At 44.4% G+C, this 18,715-nt stretch overlaps 1 protein-coding gene across 20 annotated transcripts in view; it reads right to left on the bottom strand.

Moving 5' to 3' along the window:
• Positions 1–18,715, bottom strand: part of DLG2 (discs large MAGUK scaffold protein 2) — a 1,827,487-nt gene that overhangs the window by 203,145 nt on the left and 1,605,627 nt on the right. The window contains exon 1 of one of the 20 annotated variants that reach the window (XM_045293146.1): positions 2,535–2,753. The exons of the other annotated variants lie outside the window; for them this stretch is intronic. The gene's annotated coding sequence lies outside the window, so the exon portion shown is untranslated. Of the gene's footprint in view, positions 1–2,534; positions 2,754–18,715 lie in introns of those variants that run through there. 20 annotated transcript variants of the gene reach the window in all.

The raw sequence follows: 18,715 nt of genomic DNA, 5'->3' as shown, positions 1-18,715 counted from the left end.
AAGAATCATATAACCTTTCCATCTACCATGCAGATTTCTTTCAAAACTAGCATCTATCAGAAGGAGTTGAAATACTTTACAAAACGCAATCCAGAGCAATATCCACCTGGTTTAAACCTCTGAACTCTTTTCTTCCCTAGGCCACTCACACGAAGGGAGAGGGAAACACAGCTAGTGATGTTCAGCGGGCGGGGGTGGGGGTGGGGGTGGAGGGGCGGCGGGGCCAGACAGACCTGGATGGAAGCCGGTGACACAGAGCCTCTGGCCTTCACAGTTGTACCTTCCAGAGCTAGTCTTTTGAACAGTGCCTGCAAGTCTCACCTGGGGACCTCCCCTGCCCTGAATCCTTCTCATAGGAGATTTTAATGGTCACCTAGGCAAAATGTTCATACTTCTTCAGATGTTAGTCCTTTTTGAGAAGGCATTTTTTGGGGGGCGGGGGGGGGGGGTTGCTCTCAGAAAGTACCTGCCACATTCTGTATTTGTCTGGTTGTAAATGTAATTGGGACTAATTCATGCTACATTTTCTTTAGTTACTAGAAACAGAGCTTCATTTTGGTGGGTGTACAAGATGGGCAAAGGCATCACCCAGTGAGCAGAAACGCAGTTGATTGAGAACGGTGCATCGGTCTATTTCTCGTGCATCGGTCTATTTCTCCAGAAAGCCCAGATATAGCTGGGGTAAAAACAACAACACCGCAGGCTCTGGTATGCAGTTAAAAAAAAAAGTCATTCAATATAATTCAATGTACAATATATCCATCTCAAAGGTACTTGACAACTGTATTGTTCTGGTGCTGCAATATGTTAACACGTTCAGGAACATTCAGCTGCAAGTACAGGGGCTTTACAGAGAATAAATATCATGGGCTGACCGGATGCTCAAATATACACGTTCATTTATATCTGCAATGATTCGCTGGATATCCTACCTTCAGCATTATTTCTGTCGCCTGAAGGTTTTGAGCTGAACACAGGGCAAGCCCACATTTTACAGACCCCTCCTGGGGCAGCCTCCAGTAGATTAGGAAACCAAGTCTCAGGTTACACCCCCAAGCACGAACCACAGCATGCCTCTGCTCCTTGGGCAGAAGTTATTCAGAGAAATGGAAAATATGGAAAAGCTATTTTAGGACAAAAGAAATGTATTCCCCAAACTGGTTTCCTGGGGGTGGGGGGTGCAAAGGGGTATCCCTAATTTCAAATTTTCCAAGTTGTTGGTGCCATAAAAAAAGTATCCAAGGAAAGGGCAGTCAACTTGATTGGCAGTGTGGTTGTACTGATAGCAACAATATTTATCAGGGAAAAAAAGCAATCTATTTATACACTGCAAGCTAAAGCTCTGGTGCAAAAAAAGAACGCATACATTTTTTTCAAAGAAATGCAAATGTAAGTTTCCTTGACGATAAGGAGGATATTTTTGTCAGATTTCACCTCCGGAGATAAAGTGCACTTGTTTACCAGGTAAGCACTGGGACGCGCGCACGGTGGAGGGAGCATCAGACAGTTGCTCCCTGCCCATAAGGGAGCAAATGTCAACCAGTCAGACACACGCGAAACGTTCAGAAAAATGTCTGTGCTATTCCTCTCGAGATATGCCATATGATACCACTGGGAAATCTGCTAGTGCAAAAACAAAAGTCCGTCAAGCTGTTGGTTTCCAGGAGGTTTGGACAGAGCCCCAGCCGCACCGCAGGGAACCGGCAGGACAGCATACAAGCCTCCCCCTTGGGCCGGCGGCCCCGGGAGTTGGCGCTCTCCCGCCCCCGGCTCTCGGGATGGGACTAACCCAGCTCCGGGCACTGATTCAAGGGGATGGGCGAGTAGAGAAAAGAGCCGCCAATTACTGCGAAGGCAGCGTCTGTCCTGCGGATGCCGCGTCCAGCGCTTTCCACCAAGACCTGGTCCTTTTTCGGGCTCCCTCTCCCACCTCCTCAACAGGCGTGCCCAATGCAGATCTCCTGGGATGCGGATCCCCACCCAGCAGCAGGCCGGGCTCCCACCATCCAGAGTGCACCGTAATGGCAATCGCCACCCGCTGATTATTCCCAGCCCCTCCGTTCTGCTCACACAAAAGACTGCGATTTGAATCCTGCCTGCACGGGTGCGGCTGCTTGGAGCGGTTACCAGGCAAGCAGTCTGGTCCAAGATTTTTGCCGATCCGCCAGGGCGGGTGAGGTGGCCCACCACCCGGTACATACCTCCTTTTAGCACCAAAGGAAACCCATTTCGCGACAAAGAGACACGTCCTTTCCAAAGCTCACCCAACAAAAGAAACTGAGACTGAAACCCGAGAAACTTTCGCAACCAAAGAAAGCAGCCTTCCCAGGATCAAGGTGAATAATTGATTTGTCGGGTTTTGTTTCATCTTTTAAGCGATTTTCTCATTAGGGAGAAATTGTGTAATTTGTCAGAAGCCCAAACACTGACACACACAAGCACTTCTGACAGCAAGTGCACATTATTCCCAGAGACAGCTACATTTGCCAAGCTTATTCCACAACAATGATTAGCTGCAAAGCCAGGGAACTCACCGAGCCCAAAATGATTGGAACAAAGCACGGAGGAGACAGGAGGCACTCCAGGCAGCTTCTCCGCCGTCTGCGGTGCCGGGTTCTCCGGTCCTCTGTCCAGTTCACACTTGCCTTTATACCTGCGACTCCGCGACAGAACTCACGAGTGGAACCTGAGGAATTATAAAGCCTCCTCTCCTAGACTCTTATATTTTACATCGCAGGGGGTGAGTGTGCAGCATCCTCACTCCCTGGGTACATATATTTCCTTGTAACTCACTCTGATAAATATATCAGCCTTAGAAGCAGAGGCAGTAATTGGTGCTTGGGATGTACCAGCAGCAGCCAATAAGACGCTTTCCCACCATCAGCACTGCACCCACATCCTCCACTTGGGTTCCCCCACACCTTATTAAGGTGGATCCACCCAGCCTTGTGGGGGGTAGGCTGAGATGGAAAATGTGGGGGAAACCACTGCATTTCTAATTCAACTCTATAAGGCGGTGGATTACTTGGGATTATTCTCATTAAAAGTCTGTAAAGATCAGCCCTCATCTTTGGAAAGCATGTCACTTGCACGCTCACCAAGTCCCTCAGCAACCAGGAAAGGCGGCAGTAGACTAGCAGTACAGCCGGGTCACCAAGGTTCAGAGAGGTTACATGGCATTATCCAGCACTGGAAAACATATTTGGGGTAATAATGTTGCTATCTATGGATAATTTAATCCGTGACCGACCGGCATTGTCCTAAGTGTTCTGCTGACAGGATTTAGTTAGTCTTTCAACCATCCCTCTCAGGTAGGTGCTATCACTAATAACACACTGCCGAAAAGGAATGAGATTCAAAGAGGTTAACCGTTTCACCCAGAATCACACTGATGCTCAGAGGCAGAGCTGGGATTAGCCCCCAGGCAACTGGCTTCCCGGTTTATACTCTGAGACATTGTCAACCTACTCAAGTCGTTTTTTACATTAAACTGGTTGAGGCGGAGGAGCAAAGAGCAGCTTTCCTTATTCCTTGATAGAAGTTATAGAAATAAGTGTGTACTTATGGATACGATTTCAAACAGACCAGTGTTGAAACTCTAGCATCTCAAATCACTGATTTATTGTAAAATGGTTTCCTTATCTGCAAAATGGGTATATTAAATACCTACTTCACAAGATGATGAAGCCACAGAAGCCTGGTTGATAGTAGGCAGGTGAAAATGGGTGGCTATTACTCTTACTGCTCATGGAAGCAGCATTCAAAATATCAAATTCCAGTATAGCCAGGGATGAATCTGCTCCCCCAAAAGAACCCTATAAAGTGTAAAAAAGCAAAAGGTCACTTTGTGAACGGAGGTGTGGAAGTTTTGGTCCCTTCGTGTGCATATGAAAGCGATGAAAAGGGAGGACGCCAGAAGGATTGTGAGGCCGGGAGAGAACACGGAAGATACCAGGGCAGCCAGAATGAACACATTTGTCTGTCTGGAAGAAGCATTACCGGAGTGCTTCCTAAAAAGGAGAATACTGACACTTCTTCTGACTTACTTTGGATATATTATCAAAAAGGAAAAAAGAATAACCTTGAATGAACTGTACTGACACTGTAGCGGCCCCAGGGCTCTCAAGCACATCAACAGTGGCGGGTGGTGCAGGACCAGGGGGCTTGGGGTCTGTTGTACATGGGTCAGGAGTCGTCGGAATCAACTTGATGGTATTCAACAATAACAATTATTTCTACAGGTACTTCTCTTAGGAAAATGGATCTCTGGTCTATCCCCTACCGAAATTGTCTTTTAAAATGTCAGTGTTTGCCCAAGAGTCTTCTACCAGATTGCGGCAGTGGGAAAATAACCCCAGAGGGGCCTATCACTCAGGCTGCAGAACATTACCAGAAACACGGACCATTTGCCAGGGAATGGAAGGTCCACGGGCTCTGTTCTGGCATGCCCACTGAACGCACCAGGCTTCTTTCCACTTGACATATATCATCAGTAGAAGGAGTACAGTTGCCCAAGAAACCATATTTATCATATGATTGATTTCTACTGTAAGAACCAAGGGGGTTTCCCTAGCTTGTTCCAAACAATCTCCCAAAGCCCATAACAACAACGAGCTGCAACTATGTATTTACTCAAGGAGGCCTAGATCCGAAAGGCCAGCAGTTTGAAACCACTAGCTGCTCTGCACGAGAAAGATGGGGCTTTCTACTCCCTTGAACAGTTCCAGTCTTGGAAACTCATAGGGTCAGTTCTACCCTGTCCTATAGGGTTGCTATGAGTCAGCATTGACTTGGTGGCAGTGTGTTTGATGCGTTTACTGCTATCACATCTAAGTATGCCACACTATGTAGGTATTTCTCAATTGAGAAACTCCTGCCCTAAGTTAGTCTAACCTAATAGTTGGCCACATGTGAGAGCCAAGAAGAGCTCCTCTGTATGAGAAAGTGCTCTCTCAAGGTATGTAATCAACATACTGTGAGAAATGTTAAGTGGGACAGATGATGCTGTGATGTTATAAGATCTGCAGGTATGACTATGGATTTTTGTTCTTAGCATGTATGTCCATAGAATGACTTTAGGATCAACTAAATTTGCTTAAAGACAGATGACTCACTCATTGTATGTATTTTTCCCTCTACATAGTTGACTAAGTAGGTCTGGACTATGCCGCGGTGAGCTACCACCTGCTTCATGACCATAATTAGCACTGCAAGAGCTAATTTTGATTAGCAACACAGGCTTCTAAACTAGCAAGAAAAGGCAGGCAGGAACATCATATGTCGTAAAGAGTAAATAAACACAATGAAAGGTCAATGGTTACTTCCAATTTTTCTGCTGCGTGGGTTATCCACATATTTCCTCAGGTAAGCCTTTCCATAACTCATCAGCTACCCAGCTCCTTTTACCAGTCCTGATCCCAAAACCCAACCTCCCTCTCAAAAGTCAGTTCTTCCCATCCACACTTCCCCTTGAGCAGTCAGTCTCCGCTGCCACCCAGATGGTCCATCATCGTGCCACCTCCCATGAAAACAGTGTAGACGAGTCTTAACTTTGATAACAGTGCTCTGCTCCATACTCGAGAATAATCATAACTTAACACATATTCCATCATAATTACCACCCACCTCAAGTCAACAATTATTCTTAACTATAATGAACAATGCGAAGCCTTGAAACTGTATCAACAATTTTCTCATAGAATGATGCTAAAGCCTACTGAGTACTTACGAGGGGTTGGTGACGTACTTGTCGGACTTTTGTGTGTTTCTCATTGGGCTCTCACAATGCCGTATGGAGTGGACCATATGACCATCCCTAATTTACAGACGAGGGATTTAGGGTCAAAGAATATAGGTGACTTCCTAGTGAATGGCACAGTCAAAATCATATCCAAGTCTGATTTAAATTGATAGCAACTGGACCTGGTAAGGCTGCAGAGCATGCTCTCTTAACGGTTAGATCTATTTCTTCTAAGAGACTGAAGCAACGGGTAGCTACCTTCCTGTTTGTGCATAGTCTCTCTTCAACTGATTTCCAGTGGGGTCCCCTTCACAATTCAGATTGTTCTTGTTACGGTAAATGATGGCAACCTTATTGCCAAAATTAACAGCCAGTTCAGAGACCTTGGTTTACTTGGCTTCTTCTTAGTAGTTTGCAGAATTGATTAGAACCGCCTTCAATTCTTCACCTTCTTTACTTCATTTCTGAGACCCGGGGTTCCCTCCCACCTCACTAGACCATTCTTGTGAGGCGCCTTTGCTGGACCCTTTATCTCTTTGCAGTCGTTTCAAATTTTGAGTTCCCCAGGATTTGTCCTTGGGCTGCTCTAGTTACACTTACTCTGCAGGCGACATTATGAGGATTGTGGTTGGTTTTAATGCCACCTCCAGAGGAAAGACGGCCACACAGAGCTCTCCAGTCCCTACCTATGTCCTGAAAGCTACACAAGTATATCCCGCGACTCCCTATCACATTTAAACATCATTTTTTGATTGCCTAATACTTTTTCTATATTTAACATATCCAAGACTGAACTCATAATATTTCTCCAAATCTATTCTATTCCTAAATTGTTGTTCATAATTGTTGTTCATAAGCCTTCCTCCGATCCTGATGCCACATTCCTCTTCCCGTAGTCCAGCTTCTTGGATTATGTGCTTAGTGTATAGATGAATAAATTTGGTGAGAGGATACAAATTTTACATACCTTTCCTAATTTTAAACCATGAAATATTCCCTTGCTCTGAACAACTAACTGCCTCTTGATCCATGGACAGGTTCTTCATGAGTATAATGAAGTGTTCTGGAATTCCCATTCTTTTCAAGGCTGCAGTTGGCTGTGATCCACACAGTTGAATGCCTTTGCATATTCTGATATTCCCTGCTTTGGGCCAGGATCTGTTTTGATGTATGAGATTATATCTCTTGCTCCATATCCTCTTCTGAATCTGGATTAAATTGCTTATAATCACATCTTATCCAGCCCATTGTTGCAGCTACCATGTGGATCCATCTCATGGTAAAAAACTCATAGTTTCTGCAGACCCTCTATTTTACATGCATTTTGTTCTTCTCCAGGCTTATTCTAAGCCAAAATCTTGCCATCCTCACTTTTAAGTAGTATTTTGTTGTACTTTTTCCAACACAGAATTATTTGTTCTTCTGAAGTTCACATATATTGAATAGTCTTCACCAACATCATAATTCAAGGGATCAATTCTTTTTTGGTGTTTATTCATTTTTCAGCTTTCGGATGCATATGAAGTAAATGAAAATACCATGACTTCACTTATCATACTTATATGGATAACCTTAAACATACTGCTAAATATCCCTAAATCACAACATTCCCATATAAATTATCTCAAAAAACCCCCAAACAACGCTTTCTTTGTTCTCAGGCCTTATATATATTTTGCAATATATTCAGCTTTTCCCATGCATGGCTTTTTAATAACAATTTCATATGGTTGGCAGGTCAGATGTCATGCTGGTTTAGAAATTATAACTCTGAATGGTTGAGCAAATGTACCCAGGTTTCCCAGGTAGAAACTAGAAAGGCAGGGATTTAAACTGAGATCTGTCCAGTTTCAAAGCCCATGCCCAGCAGCCGTGGTTTCCTAGACATGGGTCTCGGACCTTTGTTGATCCAGTGCAGAATGGAAAAGGCAGCAGAATGCAGTGATATTTTTCATCAAATTAAAATGACCTTCTTTCATTCTAGTATTATGCCCTTCCTATTTTCTACCCTAGTATTTTTGCCATTAAATTTCCCCTTTTACTTATGAAATGATGGTGAGACTAGATAGTAGCTTTAACAAAATGACTTTCATAAAAGTATATTTTGAAACTTTTTTGGCCAATGAAAAGTAAAAATCTGGAGAACTGCTCTCATGCAATCTCCTCTGTGGAATAAGACGAAGACAGCTCCATACAGGACTACACTTGACGGTGAGAAGAAACAGGTTTTCTATCAACTGAAAACCCCCTGCCCACATACAGTCCTGTACTACTGGCCACGCTTCCACAAAACTAATGTGGCATAATACCATGCAACAAATTTGTAAATATAAATTAATTCAGATGCTTCCTTCCTCCAGCAAGACTGAGTTAAAGATCCTCTCCCCCCACTCAGAGCAAGGGTGGGGACAAAGGCTGGCTTCTCAACCCGCCAACACCTAAAGAGAGGCCTACTAGCCTACATTCTGTCAGGCTTAGAGATAACTTTTCCACTATGAAAAATTAAGCATATTCTTAATTCTCTCATTCAAAATACAGGCACAATCATCATTGCTCCCGTCCAGATTTATTATATACATTCAATTAGTTAATATTTGTAATGCCTTTGGAATAGCAGCTTAAATATAATAGGGCCTGTTGATAGATGGATGGAAGTAGAGACAAAAAGAGGAGACGGACAGACAGGGTGACTGTAGACTCTTTACAGCCGGGGTCCGGCACACGTGGCCCTTTGGCTGGGCTAAGTCCCATGAAACCGTCAATACCAGCTGTCATCACGTGGCTCACCAAAGAGAAGCAGTTCAGCCATCACATTGGGGTGAGTTAATTAAAATGTTTGACCAAATATAGCAAGCTAATTTTTAAGTTGACAATTATTTTAAGGCCTGCAAATTATTTTGTACATATCCAAATAGCCTTTGGCAGGGGAAAAAAAAAGGTTCCCTGTCCGTGCCCTAGGAAGTTTGATTCTAGGGCAAGAGCCCTTTTAAATGGAGCCCAGGGCTCTGGGGTTTCACCAGATCCCAGGTGATTCCCACCATCAGTCAAGTTTGAATCGAGGTGATCTTGAGTAATGCACACGATCCATCCTGTGTCTTTACCTATGGGTAAACCAGAACAGGTGCCTATGTCTATTTAGCCTTGAGATCAACAGTTTGAATGCACCAGCTGCCTGCCCTGTAAGGTCACTATGAGTGGGAACGGACTCGGTAGCACTGCATCTGGTCGACAGGTTGGTTATTACAACAGGGATCCCTGATGGCAAACTAACCCACCACTTATCGAAAGGTCAGATGTTTGAACCCACCAGTGGCTCCTTGGTAGAAAGATGTGGCAGTCAGCTTCCATGGGTTTTCCAGCCTGGGCGGTTCTACTCTGTCCGATGGAGTTGCTATAACTCAGCATCAACACAATGGCAATGGGTTTGAGTTGGGTTTTGATTGCATTAAGCCTTTTCAGTGATTTCAAAGTTCCACATACAGCATACGAAGGTGATTGTGATGAAGAATTTGTTGCAGATAGAAGTTAGTAGTCACTCACAAGTTCAGAGACCACACTCACCGCCATTGAGTTGATCCCGTGTTTCTGAGACTGCGACTCTTTAGAGGAGTAAGTAGAAAGCGCTTCTCCCTCAGAGAGACTGGTCTTTTCTAACTTCTGACCTTGCAGTTAGCGGCCCAACGTGTAACCACTATGCCACCAGGGCTCTTTAGCAGCCTTATCAGGGAGTGGAAAGCCTTCTCTCTCCCTCTCCCTCTCTCCCTTAGAGACACTGGTGGTTTCCAACTAGTGACCTTGTGGTTAACAGCCAAGTACAGAGTAACCCACTACACCATCCTTTCAATCACTTTAAGTGAAGGCAAAGTTGTTGTTGTTGCCATTGTTCGTTGGTTCCAATACATAGCAACCCCATGCACGACCAAATGAAACAGTGCCCGGTCCTGCACCATTCTCTTAATTGCTCCTACGCCTGAGCCCATTGTTGCAACCACTGTCAACCCATCTCAACGAGGGCCTTCCTCTCTTTCACTGCCCCTCCGTTTACCAAACATGATGTCCTTCTCCAGGGGCTGGTCTCTTCTGACAGGTCCAAAGCATGCAAGACAAAGCTTTGCCATCCTTGCCTTTAAGGAGCACTCTGGCCTTACTTCTTCTAATACAAATCAGTTTGTCCTTTCAGCTGGCCATGGTACTTTCTATATTCCTCCACAGAAGTGGTTCTCAACCTCCCTAATGCTGCCACTCTTTAATACAGTTCCTACTGTTGTAGTGACTCCCCCAGCCATAAAATTGTTTTCATTGCTACTTCATAACTGTCATTTTGCTAGTGTTATGAATCAGGCAGCCTCTGTGAAAGGGTCGTTCGACCTCCATAGGTGTCATGACCCACAGGTTGAGAACCACTGTTCTACAGCCTTTCTTATTCAATGTCCAATTTTACAAGTATAGGATACAATGGAGAATACCATAGCTTGGGTTAGGTGTACCTTAGTCTTCAAAGAAACATCCTTGCTCTTCAATACTCTAAAGAGGTCTTGTGCACCAGATCTACCCAATACAATACATCTTTTGATCTTTTCACCGCTGCTTCCATGACCAGTGGTTGTGGATCCAAGTAAGACAAAATCCTTAACAAGTTCAATCTTTTCTACATTGACCATGTGACCTCTTGGTCCAGTTGTGAGGATTTTGGTTTTCCTTACCTTGAGTTGTAAGGGCTACAATCTTTGATCTTCATCAGCAAGTGCTTCGATTCTCTTCACTGTCAGCAAACAAGGTTGTGCCCTCTGCATATTGCAGGTTGTTAATAAGCCTTCCTCCCATCACAATGACCCATTCCTCTTCATATAATCCAGCTTCTCTGATGATTTGCTCAGCACATGGATGAGAGGATACAACCCGGAGGCACACCTTCCCTGGTTTTAACCATGCACTATTCCCTTGTTCTGTTTGCACAACTGTCTCTTGATCCACGTACAAGTTCCGAATGAGCATAATGAAGTGTTCTGGAATTCCATTTCCCCCCTCAAGGTTATCCTCAGCTTATTATGGTCCACACAGTTGAATGCCTTTGTATGGTCAATGAAACACAGCGAACATCTTTCTTGTATTCTCTGCTTTGAGACAAGAGCCATCTGATATCAGCAATGATATCCCTTGTTCCATGTCCTCTTGTGAATCTGGCCTAAACTTCTGGCAGTGTCTTTCAGTGTGTCCTGTCCATGGTTGTGATAGTACGGTTTTATGCCAACTTAGGTGGGCCAGGATTCTCCCATGATATAATCTAAGATAGTGTGGCCCACTATGGTGGGATCCCACATGGTGGGATCTTCTGGAAGTAAACAAGCATTTGATAAAATTGGAGGTTTCCTTCAGTATGCCACCCACCCTTAGTATACATTCACAGTGTTCAGAAGTTAGCTCACTTCTGCTGGAGCTGGATCCTGCATCCTATCTGTTCACTTCCTTGGGCTGTCGACCTTAGATTCACTCAACTCTTCATCAACCACCTTGTGATCTTCTTGCTGCATCTTCTTGCTTCCTATTCATCAGCCCCTGAAGCTATAGGAGTCAGGAGAAGCCTCCAGCTTACATCTGACCCATGGACTTGGACTGAAGTGGACTAACCCATGTCTACATCTGTTTGAGCCATTTCTTGATATAAATCTCTATCTACAGAAATATAAATGTGATAGGTTTTGCTTCTCTAGAGAACCCAGCCTAAAACAATGGTTTGAGGACTAAAGTAGGTCTAGATATGACTTGGTTGGCACTCAGGGTTAGACATTAGACTGCTAGTCACAATGTTAGTGGTTCAACTCTACTAGCTGAGAGTGGCTCAAACTTTCTGCCTGAGAAAGATGAGGCTGTATGCTCCTATAAAGATTTATCATTTTGGAAGTCCGATAGAGGGTCACTATAAGTCAGAATGTAGGGGCCCTGGTGGCATGTGGGTTACTTGTTTGGCTGTTAACCACAAGGTCAGTAATTAGACCCTACCAGCTACTCCCTGAAAGAAAGACGAGGCTGTCTGTTGCTGTGAAGACTTGCAGCCTCTGGAACTCATAGAGGCAGTTCTACAGGGTCACCATGAGTCAGTGTTTATGAGCCAAAATGAATTGGGCAGCAGTGAATTTTTTGGTTGTTGTTGAGGGCATGATTTGACAAGCACGGAGACTGCTAATGAATTCTACCTCTTTGATGACAACTCAGTGATATAGAAACAATGGTCATCTATTTGTATAAATCCATATGAATGAGTATTTGCACAAGCATATGTGTACAAATACAAATCTATATGTAGACAGCTACATCATATGCATCATTAATATAAGTTTGATTTATGTGAGGTGTGCATCCTTTCAGAAACACAGAAAGGAAAAGCTTTCATATATTTAAGGATTGGCTTTCTTCCTTTACCATTACCTAGGTCTATACCCCAGTTTGAGTGACCCCTGGGAGGGCAGTGAGTTAAGCGTGGGGCTGCTAACCACAAGGTCTGCTATTCAAACCCACAAGTGGCCCTACAAGAAAGAGATCCAGTGGTCTGATTCTGTAGAGATCTATAGCCTTGGAAGCCCCATGGATCAGTTCTACTTTGTCTTATTGTCGCTTTGTGTCGGAATTCACTTTGACAGAAGGGGGATAGTCTCATTTATGTCTATAAATCTGATGTCCGTGAAACTTCAGCAAAGAAAGACAGACTTCAATTCTATGTATTTTCCAATGTTATTTAAAATCCCAAGTCAATGAAGGAGAAATCCCTTTATTCCATGAGCACTGACAGAGGGTCTACGAGGCTCCAGGCTTTGTGCTATTGGACTAGGTTTCAAGGAACAGTGCAAAGTCAAATTTTCTGTCCTTAAGGGGCTCTCAGTCCAAGTAAATAGTAACTAGTAACAATAATAAGTAAATAATAACTAACCAATACAGCTCAGAGGAGCGCTGGTGGTGTAGTTGTTACTCACCGGGTTGCCAGTTTCGAACCACCAGCAGCTCCTCAGGAGAAAGACTAGGCTTTCTACTCCCGTCCAAAGCCCCGGAAACCCACAGGGGGTCACTAGGCGTCAGCATTGACTTGATCGAAGTGAATTTGTTGTTGGTTTTGTGTGTGTGTGTTTTTTATTTAAAAGGAAGGATGCCAGGCACACTCTGAACAGGTGAGTCAAGACGCTTTGTGGAGGAAGTGGTATATGAACCTGGGAGGATGAGTACAAAATATCCAAGCAACGAGGGTTCAAACCACAGTGAGAAGCATGTGCAAAAGCCAGAGTGATGGACTGATCCTGAAACCCTGGAAGACAATGGGAGTTGTATCCATTTAGTACTAAATAATCTAAGCGCATCTGATGGGAAAAAAAGAGACTAAGTTCAGAGTTTAGTAACACCAAGCAAAACTATTGCCTTTTCAAGAACTTGTTCAATGCGGCGAAAGCTAGAATGGAAGGTGCCAAGCTTTTGCCTCAGACTGTTGGTTCACTGAGCTGACATTAGCAAGCTGCTTAATTTCTCAGTTTTGAGCCTCAGTTCCTAAACTGAACCTACTGCCCCCGAGTCACTTCCATCTTACAGGGACTCTATGTAGAGTTTCTGAGACTATGAATCTTCAGGGGCACAGCCAGCCTCATCTTTCTCCTGCAAAGCACTTGGGGGATTTGAACCACAGCATTGTGGTTAGCAGCCCAACTCCTAACTCACAGGGCCACACTGTTGTCCAAAATGGAAATGACAGTACCTAGTTCATAACACAGTTGTGTTAGTAGGTTACATTATTGTGTTTGCTTGGCACAAAATAGAAACTATCGTATTCGTTTGTGCTCTGAAAATACTGTGACACTGTGATAGAAACTTGCATAACTCATACGAACTCTTGCTTCCAATTGGAATAGATCTTTGTGTTTTTCCTCTAGACTTGTGGACTCAAAACTTTGCTCACATCATTTAAAAGTCTTTTTGAGCACATCACTTGGATAGCTATGCATTTATAAATGTTAGAATAAGTTACTATCTTACTAAAATACATTATGTACATTATAAAACTTCTACAAACAGAGCTATAAAGGCTGACATGAAAAACCAACGTAAGGAGAAGATGTGTTGTCTCACACATACTCGGGACACATATACCCGGTTTGGTGACTATTCAGAGCTCCTGCAGTGAAGAAATAGTATCCATTCACAGAGAATTTGGTAGCACAAACTAAGCTCTAAAGAACTCTATGGTATTGAAGAGGCAATACTAGCATGTTAGCAAACTGACTCACAAACGCCACTATGTGCGCGGAAGAGTGACATTTCTTCATATGGATCGTCTATCCAAGTCTCTAATTCCCACTGAATGGTTGTGTGGAACTATGCAAACATGGGTGTGTGTAACATGAACAGAGGGCATTGGGAAGTTTTCATTAACACTGCCTTGGCTATAAGGATGAGCCATCTTTGAAGAGAGAGAGAAATCCCTAGGATTGGTAGAGCGAGCATGCTGAAGATTGCTGTTGGAAGTGCCAGAGGCTGCTGAAACCAGATGTATTACAGACGCTGTCACGGATACTCAGAGCTACACAGAGACTATGGGGTACCTTTCCTTATCTGGCCCATGACTGTGGAATTGTGGGACAGAGCGACAGGTGAGCTGGCTGGGTTCCCAGCCCATGGAGGCCAAGGCCAAGGGACCATGTGGCTGAGAACCAGAGAGGCTTGATGTATCCTTACTGTTTGCTGATCCTGATTTGTGGTAACCCATTGACTTCCCCAATCAGCTCCCTTGATTGCAATATCTGAGTTCTGTGTGGCTATTGCAATAAAGTCCAGCATCGATAGAGGGTGACGTAGGAGGAACGGTGGGTTTCAGAACAGGACACGAAGGACCGAGAGCGGCGGCATAACTGGCAACAGGGAAGCCAGAGGGCGTTGCGAATGCCCATCTCCGTTACCATTTACCATCACCTGTTCAGACTGTTTTAATTTCAATATAGTAATTATAATAAAAGCTTATCACCATAGAAAAATTAGCCAAAATGTAACTGCCTCCTTAGCCAAAAGACAGTGACAAGTGGAGTTTGTACTCTGATTTTTCTCTTTAAAAAAGCACTAATAAGAGTGATAAGAGTATGAGCCCCTAATAAAATGTTAAAAAGAATTGATGTATGCATTGTTATAAGAGCCCCCAATACAATTATATGTTTTAAAAGGAAAAAAGTATATAAAAGCCTTGGTTAGCAATAAATATCTCTCTCTGTCCACATGGACCACCAAGTGAGGCTAAGGTAAGCATGCTAAAAAAAAAAAAAAAAGAGTGATAAGAAACATCTTTTCCCATGTACTTTCTTATATCATATAGGGTGTCATGCCTTTCTAGAAGGCATCCACAATGTGTCCGCCTTTGTTACCCTTGGGTCAGTTTGTCTTACAGTGGTGGTCTGTGTGCTGCTGCAATGTTGGGAGCTATGTCATCGCTCTGTCACATGCCAGCAGTCACCCACAGTGACTCCGTTTCAGCAGAGCTTCCAGACCAAGAACTGATTAGGGAGAAGAAACAGTCCAAGTCTAAGGGATCCGACACTGAAAAGCAGATGCAGCGCCCCAGGGCATGGTCTGATGACGGGCCAGCCATGCGCCCCTGGCACTGGAAGGGACGCACGACTGGCTGTGCTGGAGGCCTGCAAACCCCTGCCTGAGAACCAAATCTGGGCTACCTAGTTTTTGTGTAGCTCCTAAACCAAGAACAGTTTTCATGTTTTCAAAATGGGTTTTAAAAACTCAAAACAACAATATTGTATGATATACAAAATTCAAATATAATATTCATAACTCCAAATCTTATTTGAACACAGCCAGCTCTATTTGTTTACATAGAATCTCTGGCTACAGCAGCTGACGTGAATCACTGCAATGGAGACCATCAGGTAAGTTAAGCTTAAAATATTTCCTACCGGGCTCCTTGTTAAATACATTTTTTAAAAAGGGTGCTGACTTTGGTGGATGTGAAAGTCCCCAGCATGGTTCAGGTTGCAGCCTGCAGTCTGTAGCCCCAGTCACAATCCTACATGGAAATGGAGGCATCGAACCACTTGTTCACACACATGAAGAAAAGGATTTTAGGATCAATTTTTAAAGGCTGAAATATTTTTTTATTTTGCCTGGAACTGAGTTCTTTTCTCGGCTGTTCTCTCCTCTGAGTTTGAAACTCCCCCCACGGTCTCCTCCCTACTTGCCTGCCTAGAATTAAAGAAACACTATGACTAAAGGACAGAGTAGGGTGGGCAGTGGATCGACCGAACAAAAGCACATTCATTCATTCACAGCACCTCTCATTCTGCCCCTTCGAGTCTCTTAAATACACACGTGGCCCGTGAGGATGAGACACTGCCATCCCGGGCAGAGCTGAACGTGATGAAAAGACCATGTGATGTAACACTGGAAACCTCATTACTGGCTCTCTGCCTACAGAAACTCAGCCAGCTTATCTTCTTTCCCAAAGAACGTCAAACTTCCACTGGCTCAGCTGGTTCTTTCTAGGGGCTTCTAACAAGCTGCTCAGCCCAGCTGCGATCAGAAGTTGTTGGAGGAGACGCTGCATGCTTTTGGATCCTCGAGAGCAAAGCCCTTTTTCCTAAGCCTCCTTGTTCCAAGATCCACCTAGGGTTCCCCTCCTCCTGGGTGGTCATCGAGACCATGAATTGCAAGTTAGGAGAGTTTCTTCCTGGACATTCTCTGGAAGGCCAGGCACATTAACATAATTTCTGAGGGTGCTCCAGTTACAGTCAGAGTTTCACATGTCAACAAACACGTCTCACTCTGGCAGGGCATCAACTATGTATGGTGTGGGAGCAACTTTGATACACGTTCAGTTCTTGTAATTCTCATAGCAAGCAGGTACCTTTTGATAGCTGAAGACCCGAGAAAGTAAATTAGTAGTTGCCTAAGTCTGGGGGGCTTGAGAGGATATTGGGAGTCACTGGACAGATATAGCATGTCTTTGAGGGTGATCTAAATGTTCTTAATATTATTTATGTAGCAATCGTTCTACAACTCTGAATATACTAAAAACCATTGAAGTGCAGATTTTAAATGGATGAGTTATCTAGTAATTGCTCTATAAATGCCTGGCTTTGTCGTCGTCATCTTGCGGCAAAGATTGGCAAGTTCACCAGCTATTTCCTCTTCCCTCTGAGCACCAAACTTGACTCCACTGTGGAGGATAGGTGTGGCCTTGAACGGGTTCTGCCCCAGGGAATGAGTTCAAGCTAATGAAACTGAACAGGCCTGGCCCAGAAAAACAGTCCCCTCCCAGCCTTTCATACTTTTGGCTTCCACAAGCTTAAATGGATCCTGAGACCCTGGAAGCCACATGTTGAAGAGAGAGGAGCCACAGCCTGGGAAAGGCTGAAGTCCCTGAATCACTGCCCAGAGGAGAACTGCCCACTGCCAGCAAGACCAACTTTGGACGTCACGAGAAACACACTCAGACATCCCAACTTCGATTGTGTATCAGCCATTCTTCATTCATATTAGGATTTGATTGCTAACACCCTTAAGGGACACATTACTGCTCAGAGTTTTAACCCTTCTAAATGGAGGTGGAACTTCAGCCCTTGCCACCTGGCTGAAATACATAGACTACGGCCTAGCTGACCACACTATGTCTGGGGTCGAGAGGACATATAGGAAATGCTGCCCCGAGGAGCAGACTGTTTTTCAAGTCATATCAAACACTTACTGGACAGTGTGAGGAGGGCACACAGCTTCTAATGAGCTTCTCCAATTTAGAGAAGCTGAGCCCTTGCTTTGTCCTTCATGAAGGGCCAAATGACAGCAGGTAACAGGCACTCAAACCTCGAGCAGCAGCAGGGTGTGGAGAGCAGAGAGGGGGTGAACTTGGGCGGCCCGTGCTTCTGTCTGCTCTCCTTCAGGGAGGACACCAAGCCCTGTCCTCTTCCCCTTGGTCAGAGGGGAAGCAGTAGCTCATACACATCCAAGACATGGCCCGATCCGATTATGTGTTCTCTAAAACAATATCCTTCATTCTCTAAACAAGGAAAGCAAAGAGAGCTCCTGGCTCTCCTAGTGAATAATGCCGAGACATTTGGTTGTTATTGTCTCTCATTCAGTCAGAAGGAAGAGGCCTGAGTCATGCTTTGTTCAGTAAAGGTGAACAGAGGATATTCCACCACTATCAACATGTGACAGATTGGAGAGGGATCTGAGAGGGAGCAATCAGTGGTTGGGGTTATGAGCCCCTGACCCCATGCCAGTCTGTCAAAGGGAACTGGCAATGCCTTCCCTGTCTCTCACATGGTCATGAAAGCACACTGAGAACTTAAGAACACTTTGTTCCAATAACCTGGCACTCTGGGATGCTCACCATGCCGACACAATCGCAGAAGTCAAAATGGGTGCATAAGTAAATGTAGTGAACAAAACTGATGGTGCCCGGCTTTAAAAGAATAGCATCTGGCATCTTAAAGGCTTGAATTTAAACAAGCGACCATCTAGCAGGGAAGCCACAAAGCCCACAAGGAAGAAGTACACCAGCCCATGTAATCACATGGTGTCAGCAGGATCAGGTATCAGGCATCAGAAGACCCCAAACAAACAATTATATCGATGCAAATAATGGGGTCGGAGTGCAGACTCCAGACCCATCTGTAGACAATTGGACATCCCCCCACAGAATGGGAGGGATGAGTCAGCCAGAGTGCAACACCGTACCGAAAAAACAAACATCCCTCTAGTTCTTTAATGCTTCCCCACCCCAACCCCAACCCAGCACTATCACGACCCCAGTTCTACCTTACAAATCCAGCTAGACCAGAGCATGTACACTGGTACAGATAAGAGCTCTTGACACACGGAATCCAGGACAGATACCAGTCCCCCACCCCCAGGAACAGTAATGGGAGTAGTGATACCACGAGGGTAGGCAGAAGGTGGGGGAGAAGGGGGAGAAACAGGGAATAATAATTTATAATCTAC

Source organism: Echinops telfairi, unplaced genomic scaffold (assembly GCF_000313985.2).
Source record: "Echinops telfairi isolate 266 unplaced genomic scaffold, ASM31398v2 ScPeMD7_1713;HRSCAF=2227, whole genome shotgun sequence".
Classification (NCBI taxonomy): Eukaryota; Metazoa; Chordata; class Mammalia; order Afrosoricida; family Tenrecidae; genus Echinops; species Echinops telfairi.
This window is presented reverse-complemented; position numbering and strand designations above follow the sequence as displayed.